Here is a 20,695-nt window from a genome sequence, read left to right on the forward strand (position 1 = left end):
ATGCCATCTTGGTTCCTCTCCCACTATTAATTTTATACATAAGTTATTCTGTAAATATTTTAATATGGAATCCTCCTCCCTTGGAGAATATTTACCTTACACAATGGATAACTGAATGTCAATCTTACTGATTGGAAACCACAGATTTCTATGGGAGGTGTCAATCCAATGTTACAAACAATTTTAAATCCAATATTCTTTGCTTTTACATTTTTATAAGAGCACAAGCTTTTACGTAACTCCACTACCTGTTATAGTGTCAAGGTAGTCATAAATTCAACAGTAAATCTCAAACTACTACATAGTGTGATGATTAATATCACATGCCAACAGAATCAACATATATTACAGAGTTTAAAAATTTTATCAATAATTCACACAATCTGTGTTTTAAGGGATCATGGTTTAGCTTTTAGGTAGGAGTTAATGACTGGAACTCATAAGTAGAAATCTCCAGAAATTATCTAATTTTCCATTACAGTTTTACTAAATTTGGGGGATTATAAATAATGATCATGTCCTTAGCAACTCAGCTTGATGTTCCTTAGCAGAGAAGTCAACTGAATCTCTCATTGGGACCTGAATTTTTCTCTCTTTTCACCCTCCTACCTTCCCAGATCAAGTGATTTTCCGTTACCTAATTCCTCATTTCTCTCACCTATTAGCCTTGTGCTGCCCACCTGGCTTTTGACTACCTACCTTGCCTTGACCTCCAGTACTAGGGGTATCTGCAGTGCTATTGGGGCACCTAGGGGAACTCTGTGTAGACTTGGGTTGGGCTGGCTGTGGGTCAGAGAGTGGAATTCATGGAAGGAACAAAAGAAGGTGGAGGGAAACATAGAAAAGCACTCCAGGTAGAGAGGAAAGAGCATGAGTGAGAGAATGCCAGAGAACTTTGGAGGAAGTAAGTAACTTCACAACGGCTGAAGCTAACCTGTATGTGGAAGGTAGAGGAGGGAGGAAGATATGGGGGAGAACAGAGCACTAACGATGCCAGAGCAGTGGCAGCCTTAGTCTTCCATGTAGGCCACGTTGAAGATTTGGAACTTCCGTTTAAGGGCAATGCTAAGGTGGGGAAAGGTTCAAGTAGGAGACTGACATAAGCACACCTGCAGTCTAAAGAAATCACTCTTACTGTATTTGCAAAACTGGGATTGGATCAGAGAGAATCAAGAAGGATTGAGAATTCTACAATACTTTGGGACCATATAAGGAGCAGTCACTGCAAAAACAGAATTATTTCCACATAATTTCTTAAAAAAGGACAAAGCACATCTGACAGCAGTGACTACAGATCACTGTGATAATAGGAAGCCTCTCAAAGCAGAGATTACAAGGAAGCCTGATAAGGTACAAATATGTATTTTTTATTTTTATAATTTACCTGTCTCACTGTGTGTGTGTAGGGGAGAGAGACAGACAGATTGAGTTGCCAGCTGCTTCTCAAAACAATCAGGATAGAAAGTCAACTTGAGTAGAGATCTGTTCTGTGAAGAGATTTTTGAATTGTTTCTCTTGATGATACCTATTCGTGTGGCTGAACAAAAGGTACCACTCCCGTTCTTATGCATAGCTCTGTTCCTAGGAGCCCAGCGGAATCATTCCTGAGAGAAGGCCAGGTGATGGATGTCAGGCCCAACTGAGACTCCCGGACTGCCTAAGTGTTGGGGAGGAAATCTGAGTCCATCTAGTACTTTTCATTTGGGAAAATGGTGGCTAATCACATGAGTATTCTGTTAGGAGCTGTGGCCTTGGACCCAAAGTGTGTATTACCTGTGCTTGAAAGCAGAAATAAACAACTATCATCCCTTCCCCTCAGGCTGTATAAAAACCAGGAGTGGATAGAAAATCATGGGGCAGGGTGGAGCCTAGGGAGAGATGATGCACTTCCACTCAATAAGGATAGATAGAGATTCATAAGCACAACTAGGAAAATTAGGAAAATATAATTAGCAAATTTTGGTTAGAAAGTTAATAAGGCAATTAGGAAACAGGAATTAGGAAAATAAAAATAATATGACTGTGTTTGTTCCTCGGGCTGATGAAGCAGGACATGCCAGTTACATAACAGGATTTTAGCATCTGAGTTTTGAGTAGTCCATCCATAATCTATTTCACATTCTCATGCTTTTTAATGCTATATTCTTCGCTTTAAATTCTCCTCATTTCCACCTAGTAAACTACTCCTCATCCATTAAGTCCCAACTCAAATAGCACCTCTTCAAAAGACTGACTTGGCTTTTCTAGGAATAGTCAATCACTCCGTCTTTTCTCCTCTCTAGCCCTTGGAACATATCTACTTTATCACAATATATTCCTCACAATAGTTGGTTTGTTTGCATGTCTAGTCCAGCAACTAGGATATTCACTCCCCAAAGGCAGAAATTACATCTGTAACTACCTTTGTATATTACTAGGACCCATTACAGCGTGTTGAAAATATTAGCAACTCAATAAATAATTTCAAATTAATTAATAACCTGCTTAATATCTCTTGTACTTGCATTTTTCCTTGATTCCTTTTTTCAAAGCTTCATTAATTAAAGGTTACATGTCTCCAGCCTATCTCAACAGGCCAAGTCTAGCTTGTAAACTAGTCTTCAACATTCAGAACCTCCTCATTCAGGTGTTAATTCTCTTGTGGGTCGGAGCTGGTTCACGCCAGCATGTTAAGAATCAGCTATTACATTTTTCAGAAATTCTGTAAGCAGGTTGTTAAACATAGTCATTATTAAAAATTAAATTATAGAAACTTATAATTAAATATACTATATTAAAAACTAAGGTAAAAGATACCCCAAACTCTAACACTCCTATTTATTTTTCCATATTCTTCTTCTATGGTATTGGTATGGCAGAAATACCATATAATAACGTATTACTGCACATCTCTTCCCAAATGCACATTAAGTGAGATTATGTTGGTAGCCAGCAATCAGCCATGGCGAGAGTATTTACCCCACGAATTGCCAAATGCTACAAATCAGGCTATGATTTACTGTTTTGCTGATTGTCTGTACTTAAGACAATATGGAGAAAATGTTAACAATGCAGATTAAACTTCAAAGTGTCATGTCTATGGCTGTTACTTTGGTAATACTGCAAACGTAAAAAAATTCTTCTGGCATCCAAAAATTATCATCTAATTCAGCAAAGGATTTGCTTACATCACTGATGAGCAAATGAAGTTCTGACATACATCTCCAATGTTTCACTCTTATTTTCCAATATAAATGAAAATATCAACCACCTATATGGTGGTGTACTTCTCAGAAGGACACTGGGAGAACCAATTGTTAAACATTTACCAGCACACCAGTTTCTATAAAGTTGTTTTTCAAAGATATTGCATGCATATTTTTAATACCTCTTTTGAGGTATATTTCACATATCCTCAATTCACCCACTTAAAATGTACAATTCAATGGTTTTCAGTATATTCACAGAACTATGCAACCAGCAGCACAATCATCTATACGAGACTTTCATCACCCCAGAAAGAAATGCTGAACCAATTTAGCAGTCACTAGGCAGTTCCTCCCAAACCCCTGGGCCTTGGCAACCACTCAGCTACTTCTACTTTCTGTCTCTATGGACTTGCCTATTCCAGATATCTCATATAAATGAAATCATGCAGTATGTGGCTTTTTGTTTCCGCCTTCTTTTGATTAGCTTAATGTTTTCGAGGTTCATCCATGTCACAGTGTATATCAATACTTCATTCCTCTTTATGGCTAAATAATATTTCATTGTATGGATATACCACATTTTGTGTATCCATTCATCAACTGATGGACATTTGGGTTGTTTCCACTCTGACTATCATGAATAAAGCTGCTTTGAACACTCTTGTACAAATTTTTGTGTGGACATATGCTTTCATTTCTCTTGGTTATGTATCTAGGAATGGAACTGCTGCGTTATAATTCTGTTTAAATGTTTGAGGAATTGCCAAACTGTGTTCCAAAGTGGCTGTACCATTTTACATTCTCACCAGGAATGTATGAGTTTTAATTTCTCCACATGCTTGCCAACACTTGTTACCTGTCTTTTTGATTACAGCCATTCTAGTGAATGTGAAGTAGTATTTTTGTGGTTCTTACTATTAATATTAAACCAAAAATTTATTATTACATATAATTATTTTACTAATAACCAGTGTTGTTCAAAATTATAAAAACACTATCAAGATAAAAGGGCTTTTATTAGACCACAGAATGTAATTATCAACATCATACCTAAAATGCTTATTTCCCCACTGTTGTGTTATAGGCCCTGTGATGTATTTATAATTTTAGTTGAGAATTTATAGGAAATGAATAAACTATTAAAGTCTTATGCTTTTAAAGAAAAACTGAGTTGTTTCCAAGTGTTTAAAAGTAAAAATATTTTAAACAAGAAGTTGATATAAATGCTCAGAAATTGTACCAGACTTAACTCCAGGCAATGTGTTATCAGAACTGAATTATGACCTGGAAACAAAAGTTAATTTCACATAATACAACAAAAAAATGGGATTTATTAAAGAGTTAAATATTATTATAAAATGTATATACTATCTAGGAGAAAATATATTATTTTATAAATCTGTAGAGGAAAAAAGTCTTTTCTTAGAATTAGAGCCTAGAAATAACAAGAAAGTTCACAACTGACAGATTTAAATATATAATTAGAAAAGCTTCAGTAGAACAGAAAATAATACAAAGAAAATTAAGACAATAGTGAATGATGACAAATTTTTCTTTATTGTGTTTCTTAACTAATGTGTATCTGAGTATGCTTTCAATTAAAAAGGAAAAACAATAAAAGGACACAGCATAGTGCCTAGAAAAATCATTAATAGATTAATTAGTCCAGATATTCAACTTTAAAATAATCATAGCCAGATGTGTTTTTTTTTTTTTTGGCTGCACCATGCAGCATACAGGATCTTAGTTCCCTGACCAGGGATGGAACCCGTGTCCCCTGCAATGGAAGCACAGAGTCCTAAGCACTGGACTGCCAGGGAAGTCCCCATAGCCAGATTTTGATAGCAACTAGAGGAAAGGCTGTTAGTACTGCAACTCCTCATGTTACCATTAACCTTGTTTCTTCTAGCAAATTTCCACTAACTTTCAGGCCAGAGTTTAGTTTATACACTCATATGTTCTACAATATCATTTAGTTTAGATGAATATGGCTTCAGATGTTATACTTTTTTCTTTACTGAAGCCAGTGAGTCTCAAACTTACTGTCAAAAAAACTTACTCCCACTCTCCCCAAACCAGATGTTGACTCAGCAAGTGTATAGGGTTCCAGGGATTTTCATTTTTAACAAGCACTCCCAGGTGATTTTCATGCAAGTGGTTACAGTTAACTGTCTGGAACAATTTCTTTTTACCTTGAACTCTGTTTAAATTGGAGTTGGGGCTGAGAAAAGCAACAAGATGGAAAAACATTCCGTCAGGGCTTTTAAGCAGGAAGCAAGGACAGGGAGTCTAGGAAAGAGGGCTCCTAATAATGACAGTGGTGGTTAGAGAGGTAGCTGGCATAGACAAGAAGTAGACTGTAAAACTGGGTCACTGATGAGCCAATGCAAACTATAGAAACATACTAGGCTTCCAAAGGAATGTAGGAAAAAAAATTGTTCCTGTGGAAAACTACTCATTTTTCTATTGCACACCATTCAGAGTTATCAGATTTTAGCCCTTTCCCTGTCTTTGAGCTATTTTTCAACTCTTTGTAACTCTTTGTAGGTAACTGATATGTAAATTCTCTCATGTCTGGTACCATTCGACTTAATTCCCTATCTGCTCCCCTAGCCTCGCTCGCTCCTCACCCCAGGGAAAAATCAATTTTGTCTCTACTTGGAATTTATCTCAGCATTCCTTTCTTCTGTTTAATATACTATTTTGACTTTACCTTTGAATTGGTCATAACACCTGCCTGTTCCCTTCATATCATATGAGCAAAAATTCTTTAACACGTGTTCATTTTAATATCTGTATGAAAGTCGTGATGATACATTTTTCTGAACATTATCTGTTAAAAGAAATACAATTCTAGCCTTACTGCTTATTATTACCATTCAAATAAGCCACACACATGATATTCATACGTACACGTTATATCTCTGACATGTGTTCGACTACTGAAGGATTTAAGAACACTCTCCTTCTTCCTCTTTTTTTTCCAGTAGAAGAATCAGCAATATAACTTTATCTTTACTCTATTTAAGTCCAAACTACTTAACTTGTTATCAAGAGAAACTATCCATCTTTTCTATCTTTTGCTCTCTAATTTGCTGTAACATGCAATTTCTGATAAGGCAAGCCTAGCAAGTGATTTAGAGAGTCAAGCACCAAAGCTCTCCCTTATCCTCTTCCATTTATATATTGAAAAAAAACTCTCTAGTGTGAGCTCTGATACCCAAGTGATAACGTTAATACTATTTACTATACATAACCAGAAATACAGGAAATTAGCATCAGAATTCCACAGGTTATAGACAAGAGTCACATTAATTTCCCCCTCAATTTTGTTTCTTTGTTTTCCTTCAAATAATAACAGAAAAATTTAAGCTATGGCCTGGGGAGCCACACACATCAAATATATCAGGCAGCCAGGTCTGGAGTCCTGAAGATAATGGTATTCTTGCTGTCTCAAGTTGATATCTGTAAAAGTTTCAGTAAATTGCATTAAATGCTTCTGCTGACTTTTTGGCCGAAAGGTGCACTGTCAGCTCAATCTTACCAAGTTCCGAAAGAAGCACTCTAAAATTGATCATAAAAAATCATTTGTTATCTAAAATGAGAACAATGCTTGTCATACGGCAGGCTTTCAAGTAGGCCACAATGTGAGGGGGCCTTAGAGGAAAAATAATGCATTTTCTCTTCAACCAGCAGATTCCAATCGGCAGTAGGGACACTTGCTATTTAGTGCAACCTTCTTCTAATTAGGCATCATTTGGCCATTTCTAAATCTGCTGAGAGCAGAGATTCTCTCTCCACTAGAGGACACTCTCTAACTTATTGGAAAAAAAAAGTTTTTTTTCAATTAAAAGGAAATTTCTTTCCTAATTAAAAAGCATCAGCATCCAGAGATCTTACTAGTTGGAATTAGGAAAGAGTGAGCATTTTGTTTTTAAACAAGATGTTGAATAGTAGGGGGTTTTAATTTCATTTGCACCATTAATCATGGTTATTAAAATTACCCTACGGCAAAGATAAACGTTTTGCCAAAGACTCTCCATTTAAGATATAAGCAAAGTGGTTTACAAAACATATTTCTCTTTTGTCATTAGTTATACTGAATGGCTCCTCTTCCAGAAGACTTCATTCTGAAATGAAGAATCTCTCTCTGTGTCTCTCAGTCTCTCTCTGTGTCTCTGTCTGTCTCTCGCTCACTCACACACACACACACACACACACACACACACACACACACACACACACAGAGAAAGTTCCCTTGGAACTTGCTCAAGACATTTTACCCAAACAAGTATTAGGACCTATGGCACGCAATAGTTGCCAGTAACTAACCACACAGAGTTCTTTGAAAATCAGAGATTTATCTAAGGATTCCAAAAGAAAGGAAAGAAACGGAAGGGACAGGTTATATTAAGCTCAAAGTTGAGGTTGTTATTCCTGCAGGATGTAACAACGTCTGCTCAAATTTCAAGGGAACAAAATCACAGAAAAACAAGACATGCACTTTAAAATTTGCTAACCATAATTCAGCTGTAGTGTCAGATTTCCTTATGAAAATGTATTTTGTACTATCTTACAGCATATTTCTGTAGATTTTAAGAACAAAACAACTTATTTGCCTGGCCAGCAGATTGCAAGGGGGGTTAAGTAACCACAAATAACCTGGAGTTAAATGAGTTAATGTACATCCACAGTACCCATGGTGAGTGAGTGCTCACAAACTGTTACCAATTATTACTATTACTAGTGTTACTATTATGATGGGACTTAAACTTTTCTATAAGTGATGACTTGTAGTTCATGTATCAAGTTAGGCCAAATTATGCCCTTCAGGAACCTGAGGGCTGCATACTGGAATCTGAATGAATTTATTTCCTACACCTACTAGAGGAAGGAAGGCAGTGGCACAGCCCCTCCAGAATGGAGAGGAAATCTCATGCATTTGAAAGGAAAGGGTGTACAAAATAGGAATATCATTACTGCATTGTTTTTAGATAGTTCAAAGATTCTTGTAAGGACTCAAATTGTAGCTCTTGATGGCTGCCTTCTAGATGCATGATCCAAAAGTTTCTGGCATTATAGGGGAGCAAAACTTGCCATCCCAAAATGTCTTTTTGGCATATGGATTCCGAAAACAATCAAGGCCCAAAAGACTCAACAAGAAACTCTGACTATCCCCCTAACTGCCTAAAAGAATTTAGATAGAGGTCCTGTTACTGGGATAGAGCTATCACCAGAGCTATCTGCAAAGAATATGGGCTACGTATGTACGTACTGTGGTTGGTGGATTTTAGGCAGAACCTAAAGATCAGACTCCACTCTGTGTCCCATTGTCTCTGCCTGGCCCAGAAAGCATTTGTTTACAAAACCTTTGCTTTTCCATCTCCATATGAATTTCCTTCCTCCCCTTTCAAGTCCCAAACCACCTGACCCAACATCCTCTTTTGTCTTTAGCTGAAGACGGTATTTAAGGTGAGGGTTTTGTCCATTTTGGCGAATTACTCAGTTTTCTTGGGTCTCTATCATGTATACATGTCATTATACTTTTGTTTGATTTTCTCCTGTTAATCCATCTCATGTCAATTTAATTCTTAGACCAGCCAGAAGAACCTAAAAGGGTAGAAGATAATTTCTTCCTCCCTGAAAGCATCTAGAACAATTAATGGACACCAACCTCAAGAGGGGGACTCATCAGGAATCACTAAACATCTGGTGCCACCTGATGACCTCACCCCTGGGAGGTGTGATGTTGCACCTGAGTGTTGAGAAAATGGGTATTAGCTAAAAGAAGTAGGAAACTGATAACTGCTCAGTGGAAAACGTTTAACTGCCAGGGAATGGATTTGCTTAGAAATGTTATTCAGAAACTTTTGGTGATGATGGAGAGGAAGTAGGACGATTTGGGGGGATATTTTTTATTGAGTTAAAATACACATAAAATTCACCATCCTAGCCATTTTTAAATGTACAGGGAAGTAGGGCCACTTTTGCCCAACAGTTGAAAAAGAGGATGGAAAAAGAGACTTGTGGCTTGCTTTCTGCCAAAGACATCAGAAGTGCTTATAATTTTATTCATTTCTAAAACTGTTTTGAGTCATCCACAAGTAGACTTTTTTTTGGTAATGCACACATTTTTAGGTTTTTGTTGCAGAGGACTTACTAATCTCAAATTTCTGTGATTGCATCTTTTTTAAAAAAAATAAATTTATTTATTTATTTTTGGCTGCGTTGGGTCTTCATTGCTACACGTGGGCTTTCTCTAGTTGCGGCAAGCGTGGGCTACTCTTTGTTGCGGTGCGCGGGCTTCTTATTGTGGTGGCTTCTCGTTGCAGAGCACGGGCTCCAGGTGCATGGGCTTCAGTAGGTGTGGCACGAGGGCTCAAGAGTTGTGGCTTGCAGGCTCTAGAGCGCAAGCTCAGTAGTTGTAGCGCACGGGCTTAGTTGCTCCGCGGCGTGTGGGATCTTCCCGGACCAGGGCTCGAACCCATGTCCCCTGCATTGGAAGGCAGATTCTTAACCAGTGCACCACCAGGGAAGCCCTCTGTGATTGCATCTTGATAAGACATCTTCCTTATTTTTGCTCCATTAATTACACAGCCACTGTACTAAATCCCTCATTGATTCTTTTAACTCTCATGGTGCTTTCTCATCCTTCTGGAGTATCACATTTTTAAAGCAAATTACTCCATGTGCAGTCTCCAAGTATATTTAAATCAGCCATTAACATACATAGAGAAAGCATTTATCTGTGGCCAGTGATCAGCAAATTCTTTAGAACTCAGTATCAAAAGCAACTGAAGCAAGAAACAAAGTAACAGAGGGAGATGAAAAATAGGAATATGAAAAGGAGGAATGAGAGGGAAAGAAAAATGAAAGGAGGAAAGGAAGGGATATTAGTGGAGGTGGTGAAGGGTACTGAAATGTTCACAACAGCTTATTCAAGTGTAAGTGTTACATTTAGGTTACCGTGCTCCTGAGTTGAGTGTCCTGATAACAGCTTCATCTTTTTTGTGCTTAATCTGTCATCTCCAAACCCTGGCTGATACCTATTGAGGTAAAGACCAATAAATGCCTCCCAGTGTCTATTATCCTTTTTTTAGTTGGACACATGGCTACCTAGCTACAGACTATATTTCCTAGCTTCCTAGCTTCCTCTGCAGGTAGGTACGGCCAAATGACAGAGATCAGGCCAACGGGATGCATGAGGAAGTGATGTCTACAATTTCCAATTCATCTCCTTTATGATGATGCCTCATCCCTGGACTTTCTTTTTCCCTTTCCTGTAGGCTGGAAAGCAGATGTGTCAGTGAACTTGTTTCTGTCATATATATGAAGACAAAATGGTAGAGCAATAAGATGTAAGGGACCTGGGTCCCTGAATGACATAATGAAACAGAAGCATCCAACAGTCTGGACTTCTCTGTACTTGTCTATTTGATGAGAGAAATACACATCTAATTTACTGAAGACAATGTATTTTGGGGTACCTTTGTTATCCAACTACTACCTCTGTTATCCAACCAGTACCTCTAGAAAGTATTTTTTTCATCTTGTGTCCCAGGTTGCAGTGTGGCAGGATAAAATTCATGACACTATACCAACTAATTTGATCTACTTAGTGATGTAGACAAGAACCACATTTATCTCTTGCTAACTCTCTAATAATTTCCCACAATACCTATATACAAAATGCAGAAACAGAAAACTACAAATGCTCTCTTTGAGAAGGAAAATATGACATTAAGAATGAGTCTCCTTTTAAGAAAGGATTTAGCTTTAACTGGAGGAAAACTATAAGGAATTTACTTAGGGGTAATACAGTCAGTAGCACCTGTTCTATTTTTGCTTGTTTGTTTGTTCTGGCCGTGCTGCACGGCAGTGGAAGCATGGAATCTTAACCACCCGACCACCAGAGAAGTCCCAATAGCACCTGTTCTAAAGCACATATAGTACCTTGTGAGTTAAAAAGGGTGTTTTGTTTTGTTGCTTTTTAAATGAACTGGCTTGGGCTTCCCTGGTGGTGCAGTGGTTGAGAGTCCGCCTGCCGATGCAGGGGACACGGTTCGTGCCCCGGTCCGGGAAGATCCCACATGCCGCGGAGCGGCTGGGCCCGTGAGCCATGGCCGCTGAGCCTGCGTGTCCGGAGACTGTGCTCCACAACGGGAGAGGCCACAACAGTGAGAGGCCCGCATACCCCCCCCCCAAAAAAAAAAATTAAATGAACTGGCTTCACTAAAATAAAAGGTCCAATTCCAATTACATTTTGCTATATCTGCATTTTAAGGAAACACCCTCCCCCTAAGTTTCCTAACACTCAGGGTCTTAAGAGATAATCTGGATATTCATAAAGCTTGCTTTTCTTATCTTTTAAAAAATATGAACCATAATCCTTAGGTTTATGTGGCTTTCAAGGTTAATGAAATATTCTTCAGGAGGTTTTATAAGCTTATAAAACATGGCTAATGTAGGACATAATGATAGCTCATGAATGATGTTTATTATTTAAAATGTAGGGCTTCCCTGGTGGCGCAGTGGTTGAGAGTTCGCCTGCCAATGCAGGCGACACGGGTTCGTGCCCCGGTCCGAGAAGATCCCACATGCCGCGGAGCAGCTAGGCCCGTGAGCCACAACTAGTGAGGCTGCGCGTCTGAAGCCTATGCTCTGCAACAAGAGAGGCCGCGATAGAGCCCCGCGTACCGCAAAAAAAAAAAAAAAAAAAAATGTAAATGAACATTCAGTGAACTCACTATTTTGTGTTTTCTTCATTCCTGCCTACTAGGGCTTTTGTTGGTCAGCACTATATTAAAAGTACTCAGTGTAACTGTTGGTATTTCATACAGTGCTTTCCTCTGCTTGTCTCTCCTCCACAGTGGCTTAGTAAAACGCTTCTGACAGATTCTGAGCCTAAAATATACCACGAAGTTTGGTTTTTTGGTCCACATTTGATAGAAGGAAAAATGACAGCAGTTTGAACAACTGAAGTTCAAAATGGGAGGGAATTTTCTGTGCTGAGTTAATCAGGAAAAGTTTCAGAAGTTGATAGCATTCATAGATATTTTCAATACTTAAAAAAAAATTCACTGTTATTTTCATTTCCAGTCTACGAAAGAGCTATTTCTTTCAGTTCTTTTCATTCTTGAAAAAGACATGTTATTTCTCTTTGGAACCTGTATCTCCCTTCTCAGTCTATTCTACTATGGGTGTCTTTAATATCAATGGAAAGTAACCCTGCTATTCTAACTTTCACGCCTCTTTCCTGATCATAGAACCTTAGGTTCAAGGAGATATTTTTTCCCCCATGCTTAAAAGTACTTTTATTGTCTCTAAACCTGCAATTTCTTGAGAAGCTATGACATTATTCTTAATTTTTTGCTTCCTTTTGGGGTTCCCAATCTCACTTTCTAGAACTCAATTCTCTCTCATGGTGTTATCTTTACTCCTGGCCCTTAAACTAAACCAACACCTTATTAAAACTCACACACATACCCCAATACCAGACAGACTGGTTGCTTTTCTGTGAGCTACTGGGAGGTTTTCCACATGATTTGTAATCACAACTGCCTTATGCAAGGCTTGTGAGACACCAATCTAGAAGGTTTATAACCGTCAAGATGTCTTCAATAAAAAAGACTGTAAAGTAGCATCTGAGATGTGTCAGCATCTAATAAAGGTTATCGCTTGAGAATATTTTTACAGCTACAGCTTTCTTACCTAAAGAAGGTATATGATTTTCTGAATTCTACCTTTGTGCCTATCACTATTATTCTGTGATTTTTAATTTATGTTCTAATATTAGCAACTCTCTAGGTGGAAAGTTATAGAAGTATTTAAAACAACTGAATCTTCTTGTCTTTAGGAAAATGACCACTTGTGTCATTCCATAAAGATGAATACTTCTTCCACATATTTCTGAACTCATTCACATGACTGGTGTTCTATCTGTAGTTATATTAATAAGTTTGATTTTTTTCCCCTAACACTTGAATCTCATAGAGAATGCCCTTTAGTACACCTAATCGATATAGGTAAAATGTGGCAATGACTTCTAAATCTTTTCCAGGAAACCCTGACTACTTTTTTTTTTTTTTTTTTTTTTTTGCGGTATGCGGGCCTCTCACTGTTGTGGCCTCTCCCGTTGCGGAGCACAGGCTCCGGACGCGCAGGCCTAGCGGCCATGGCTCACGGGCTTAGTTGCTCCGCGGCATGTGGGATCCTCCCGGACCAGGGCACGAACCCGTGTCTCCTGCATCGGCAGGCGGATTCTCAACCACTGCGCCACCAGGGAAGCCCAACCCTGACTACTTTTACACAGCCTAAGATACAGGAAGAATAAAGCCATCTGTTTATATCTGGATGATGTTTTATAACAGATTAATTCCTTGGTGTTAGCTGTTGGGATACGCTGTGTTGAAAAGTTAATGGCAAGTTTTGCTGATAGGATGTGCCTTCTGAATCAAATACCATCTTGACTTAATGAAAATATTCATTGATCTGACTAACTGGATCAATCTGATATTTTAATTTACCATGACTATGCCCATCACATGGTAAAAAAATATAATTATAGCAAAAATTAAGAAAAATTAATATAGCTATTAAACCTAACCAGATTCTTGTGAGCAGAAAATTGCAATGCTAAAACATTATTTAATTAGCACTCTTTTCTACCACTATTTAGTCAAAAGATATGCTCCTTAACTTTCTCATCTGAAGTAAGAGAGAGACTCTTAAGGTTCTGCAGATGAAGATTTAAAGCACTTTTGACGCATCTTGGTTACTTCTTTCTTGCCTTCTTTGTCTTTATTATCCAAAATTTATACAGTGTAAAAACAATGCTTTTATAATTGAGGAAAAAATAAATAATAGCATTAAAATGTCATCATATATTCTACTTCAAGGTATCACAGCAGATCATGCACCATCTTCCTCCCCTACCTCTTTTCTCCAATAGCCTCCAGTCATAGAAGGCTCTGTGAGAAACAACTCTCCCTCAGCCAAGATCAGCTCTGTGACTCTAAATATGCTAAGGAAAGTGCAGTTGTAAAGACTACAGGGCTTCCCTGGTGGCGCAGTGGTTGAGAGTGCGCCTGCCGATGCAGGGGACACGGGTTTGTGCCCCCGTCCGGGAGGATCCCACGTGGGGTGGAGTGGCTGGGCCCGTGAGCCATGGCCGCTGAGCCTGCGCGTCCGGAGCCTGTGCTCCACAACGGGAGAGGCCACTGCAGTGAGAGGCCCGTGTACCACAAAAAAAAAAAAAAAAAAAAAAAAAAAAAAGAAGACTACAGATTAGTGACACTCCTTGGAATCACAGCATTAACATAAGTATTAGAGGAGACATCTTTCTCATCCATAGTTAGGGACTGTGGGTTTTTCCCACACAAATAAAATTTTAAAATCAGCATTGTTGAAAGTGTGTTTATTTTTAGACTTGCCCTCCCCTTTTCATCAACATCTTACTCCAAAAACAGGGGTTTGGTACAGTATGAATGAAACCTTTCCACTTAACAGTTTTTTCCCAACAATAAATAAGGTTATACCTTGTAGCAATACTTGCTCTTTTTGGAGAGACAACGAAGAGGTGTGAACAGTATTTATGCTTTCTCCTTTATTTAAGCCAACACTGTCACTTCCATTTGTTCAACTACTCTCTTAAAATTTTCAGAGAGCATTCTATTTTCACTATAATAATCGAGACTATTTATCTTAGAAAAATATTGCCTGAAAAAAGGTGGAAAGTTGTCCATCAACAGAGGAATGGATAAAGAAGATATTGTGTATATATATATATATATATACACAATGGAATATTACTCAGCCATAAAAAAGAATGAAATAATGCCATTTGCAGCAACATGGATGGACCCAGACATTGTGATACTGAGTGAAGTAAGTCAGAAAGAGAAAGACAAATATCATATGATATTACTTATATGTGGAATCTAAAAAAAGGCTATACATGAACTTATCTACAAAACAGAAATCGAGTTACAGATGTAGAAAATGAACTTATGGTTACCAGGGGGTGGGGGGGGAGGGATAAATTGGAAGATTAGGACTGACACATACACTGCTATATATAAAATCAATAACTAATAAGGACCTAGTGTATAACACAGGGAACTCTACTCAATACTCTGTAATCGCCTATATGGGAAAAAAATCTAAAAAAGAGTGGATATATGTATGTGTATAACTGATATACTTTGCCATACACCTGAAACTGACACAACATTGTAAGTCAACTATACCCCGATAAAAGTTTTTTAAAAAGTGGAAAGTGCACACACTTCTTTTCAATATTAGGAATGGCTGCTTGGGATGGGAGAAAGTAGACAGGTAAATTGAGTATTTGTATACATACCTGTGAGCAGTCCCCTTGGAACAGTTGTGAAGATAAACAAGCTGATATTTTTATCCCACCCTCTGATGTCTACATTACTTCCTTCACTTATCCTCTGAGTGCCGGTACGATCATGAAGCACAATGATTACCAGACACCTTAACCCTAGCGCCTACCACGGCTTGCCATCTTTGAGACTGCACATTGTGATAGCTCTGTAATATACTGACTTGACTAGGCTGAACTTCATTTCCCAGAATTCCATTTTCTTGTATGTGTCCAGTTAGGGTAGGCTACAAGAGAGATTCTCTCACACTAGTGGAAGGATAGAAAAGAGGTAGCAGCCATTTTGGGGTATGAGTGGTGTGTCTGTGTGTGGGTGTCCTGTTTTACTGATATGCTCACTTCACTGCCATGGAGTAGCAGTTGTGCCTGAAATTTCTCTTTTCTCCTGGATCTTCTGCCGGGGTCTGCAACTCCTGGACCAGTGGTGTGTGTTTAGCTCTATGGTAAAGGGCCCTGGATCATTCATTTTGGTAAGGTCAAAGGCAACAAGAACTTGACATGGGTTTCAGGCCATCTTAGTGGAGTTCAAGCCTGCCCATGCTCTCCCCACCTGACTGCTTGCCCTGTGGACTGCAAGTCCAGCTCGTGCTCATTGGGTTCTGTCTCACTCATTATCTTCCCTTACTGACTTCCTGCCTGTGAACTTCAGACTTCAGCAACAGATGCAGAGATAGCCATGTGAAGACGGCTTAGTTAACATTCGTAATTGTGTAAACCAATTCCCTGCAAATAAATAAATTTATATGTATAAATATATGTATGTATATGTATTTTATGTTGGCTGTTTCTCCTTTTAACTCTCTTCTCACACTATTTGCATGCATGGATGGGTGCATATATATCAATGACCTTAATGTCTTTACCACCCATATTTTACTGATTTCCGAATCTAACTCTTTGGCTTGAACTTTTCTCTTGCATGAACATCTCCCACATGCATCTCACACTCAACATGTCAGCAATTAAACTTCCCATCTTTCTCCCCAAATTGCTCATTCTTCTGACTTCCCTATTTTGGTGAACATTACCTAACACGCATTAGGCATTCAATAACTCCTTATTGGAAAGTTAAAGAATAAATAAACATGCTCAGAAAAGAGATTTCTCCACTATTAAATGCTGAGAGCGAATAATAGCAGCCTAATTCACACAACTAGCTCTTATTCAAATTAGGTGAAAGGGACATTTCAATGAACAAGACTCAGCCTAATAACCTCTAATTTTTTTCCTCCAAGTTAGCTGTAATTTTTTTTTTTGGTTTACAGTTAATTTAAAGAACTGATGAAAGATAGAGTGCCTGCCCCCACCATGAAAATATTTAGTGTGTTTACAGTTTTAAGTCCATTGAAATTCATTCATAGACCCAAGAATCCTGGGTTAAGAATTTGTGATCTGGTTAAAACACGATGCTAGAAAATGTTAATTTATATGTGAGCTATAATCTCACAGGAAGGTGTTAGGGGATCCGTGCTGCTTTCAGGTATCTTTTTTGTCTATTTGAGTTAATAGAAATAAAAACCTAGAGTTTTGTTTTGTTTTTTTGCGGTACGCGGGCCTCCCACTGTTGTGGCCTCTCCCGTTGCGGAGCACAGGCTCCGGACGCGCCGGCTCAGCGGCCATGGCTCACGGGCCCAGCTGCTCCGCGGCATGTGGGATCTTCCCGGACCGGGGCACGAACCCGTGTCTCCTGCATCGGCAGGCGGATTCTCAACCACTGCGCCACCAGGGAAGCCCAAGAGTTGTTTGTCAAAACAAACATGATTGTCCTACTGGGAATTTGTAAAGCAATAACTAATATTGATGATTTTACCTGATGACAGTAAAGTAGCAAAAGGTATAAACAAAGTAAGCTATTCTGTTTAAGATATTAAGATATCATTTGTGAGGTTTTATTGTCATAATATTTAGATGGAATTTAATAAATCCATTTGAAAATTACTTTTATTTGCTAAGAAGGTGAAAACCTGTTATTCTATATTAAAAACAGTGGTCATATCAAATGAATTTTCCACCATTCTCCAGTTTACCAGCTTTTCAGAAAAAAAAAATGAATTTTAAAATAAAACGGCTACTTCCCTCAGAATGTGCTTATTCTGAAAACAAAATGCAGTTCCATAATGGAGAATAATGTAAAATAAAAGACAAGTATAGTCACAGTAGAATATCAATGAAATATTATCACAGTAGTTGGAAATACATATTTGAGACCAGAAATTTGACAGTGAACTCATTGTGATTATAGTTTCCCCTATGTTCCAGAGTAGGCAGGGCAATTGGGACAGTATTCACAACCTCTTTTAAAATATTTATTTATTTGGCTGCCCCGGGTCTTATTTGCAGCATGCAGGATCTTTAGTTGAGGCATGCAATCTCTTAGTTGCAGCATGTGGGATCTAGTTCCCTGACCAGGGATTGAACCTGGGCCCCCTGCCTTGGGAGAACAGAGTCTTAGCCACTGGACCACCAGGGAAGTCCCCACAACCTCTTTTTTAAATGTCTGTCCGTCAGCAAATTTACACCTAGGTTGATGCATTAATGAGCAATTCATTGGTTGGCAGAGGCATATGGATGGGGATTACAGAAGGGAATCCCTCTGGCTGTGTCTATTCATGGAGAGCAAGAAGTGAAATCAGAAAAAAGGAATCTTTGGAAATTTGTTACCTCAAGATTGCAAAAATCAGTGTCCCTGGATACATTAAGAATGTTTTTAATACCTTCCCCAAATATTTTCTCTTTGCATTCTTCAGCATAAAAAAATGGAACTTTCTTCAAGTATGTATTGTGTCAGTATATATTTATGTGTATGTATATATATATATATATATATATATATATATATATATATATACACACACATACACACACATAAATATATAACAATGGATATTAGGTAAAGTAGGGGGTATTTGACCTGTAACTTCAAACGAGAAACTGAAATCTTAAATGTCAAGATGATTTTAAGGCAATGATTCATGGTGACTCCAGTTAATAGTTCATCCCCTATAAAGAGGCACATACAGATTCTCTGAAAATACACCATGTAGGCTGAACAAAGCAGGTCCCCAGGCCGATTTTGGTGCTCTGGTCACCAATTTACAATCTGTGTTCTAAAGCATAAATGTAGTAGTTGGAAGCCAGGTCCCTGAGTCATTTAAATCTATATCCAAATAGGACTCTAACATTTATTATCTCCTTGACCTTAAGCATGTTATGTCATTTAACCTCTCAAATATTTTAACTTTCTCTTTTGCAAGACTGAGTGTAAAAATATTTAACTCCTGGCTTTATGATGAGGATTAAACATATGAACAAGTTATGTAAAGCACTTAGCACACTGTAAATTAGCACAGAGAATGGTGGGTGTTAGTGCTAGTAAAAATAATGGTACACAGTCCTAACAAATATGGTGCCTACTAGGTACCAGGCTGAAAAGTATCTCTTGATAAAACAGAACTACTCTTCTGCTAATAAGACTCCACATAATTTTCACACCATCACGTTATTTTTCCACCACCCAATTTTTCTAGGCTTTTTGATTTAATAGATTGTCTTCTTTCCCTTCATTCTGTATTAGTCTCTAAAAACACCGCTGGAACTCAAGGTTACTTATCCAAAGGTTGAAAGAGCAAGTGCTGTCCACTGAAGTGAAGGCTCTCTACTGTTTTGCATTGTTCTGATGAATTTCATCTTGAGATAACACCCACTCTTGCCATCTCCTGTTTGCTCAAGTTTTTCCCATCTCTAATCTCACTTCAACTTGCTATCTTATCTATCATTCTATGGCTGTCTTTTATTTATTTATTTATTTATTTATTTAAATAGACAACTTTGATGTCTTTTTTTTTTTTAGTTTGTTTATTTTATTTATTTTTAGCCACGTTGGGTCTTCGTTGCCGCGTGCGGGCTTTCTCTAATTGCGGCAAGCGGGGTCTACTCTCTGTTGCGGTGTGCGGGCTTCTCATTCTGGTGGCTTCTCTTGTTGCAGAGCACAGGCTCTAGGCACGTGGGCTTCCGTAGTTGTAGCACGTGGGCTCAGTAGTTGTGGCTTGCAGGCTCTAGAGCGCAGGCTCAGTAGTTGTGGTGCACAGGCTTAGTTGCTCCACGGTATGTGGAATCTTCCTGGACCAGGGCTCAAACCTGTGTCCCCTGCATTGGCAGGCGGATTCTTAACCACTGCGCCACCAGGGAAGCACTATGGCTGTCTTTTAGAACTTAGACTTGATCCAGTCCATCCAGAAAATCTTTCTCACTTATTTCTACCATTTCCCCCCACCATCTTCCCAAGTGGCCATACAAGCCCTTGCTATATCCTCCAGATATGGTCTAAATTCAATCCATTTCTTCAACTTCATTACATCTTTTTTATACCCTTGTCTCTTTACCAGATTGTAAACTTATATGCAAGCAAGGGTTGCACCTAAATAAAATTTTATGAACTGTACAACCTCTTATTTTAGCTCCAAGGACTCCTGGGATATCATTAGTAATAGTGTAAAAGTTTCAGAGGTTAAATCCATAAGGAAACACAAGATACTTTTCCTTGTCCTATGAGGATTCATTTTACATTCATTCACAAACAAATAAGCAAACAAGATAACAAATTAACAAACAAAAAGCCTTCAAGTCCAGAGAACTATCAAATGCTGTCCTATTTTCAGGAACTACTTACAGTAACATATTCTTCTCAATACTGAAAAAGTAATTGTATATTTAAGTGAGAGTCTAAGGCAGGTAAATTAGAAGCCAAATCTATGCAAACATGTTAAACCACATTTGAGTGAGAAAAGAAAATGTGATATGTAATCAAAGCCACAATATTATATTTAACACTTTCAGAACTTATGAGCAACTATACCTAGATCAGTGCAAAAACTTGTAACTCTGCCTGATGGGCTCTCTCCCTACATTATGTTTCAAATCTGTTAGAGTATGAGGTATGTGTAAAATTACTTAATAAAAGCATTCTTGGGCTTCCCTGGTGGCACAGTGGTTAAGAATCTGCCTGCCAGGGCAGGGGACATGGGTTCGAGCCCTGGTCCGGGAAGATCCCACATGCCGCGGAGCAACTAAGCCCGTGTGCCACAACTATTGAGCCTGCGCT

At 38.4% G+C, this 20,695-nt stretch overlaps 1 protein-coding gene across 2 annotated transcripts in view; it reads right to left on the reverse strand.

Moving 5' to 3' along the window:
- IL1RAPL1 (interleukin 1 receptor accessory protein like 1) overlaps positions 1–20,695 on the reverse strand; it is a 1,372,082-nt gene that overhangs the window by 54,941 nt on the left and 1,296,446 nt on the right. The window lies entirely within an intron of this gene.

The sequence above is a fragment of the Kogia breviceps genome, chromosome X (genome assembly GCF_026419965.1).
Source record: "Kogia breviceps isolate mKogBre1 chromosome X, mKogBre1 haplotype 1, whole genome shotgun sequence".
In the NCBI taxonomy this organism is placed as follows: Eukaryota; Metazoa; Chordata; class Mammalia; order Artiodactyla; family Physeteridae; genus Kogia; species Kogia breviceps.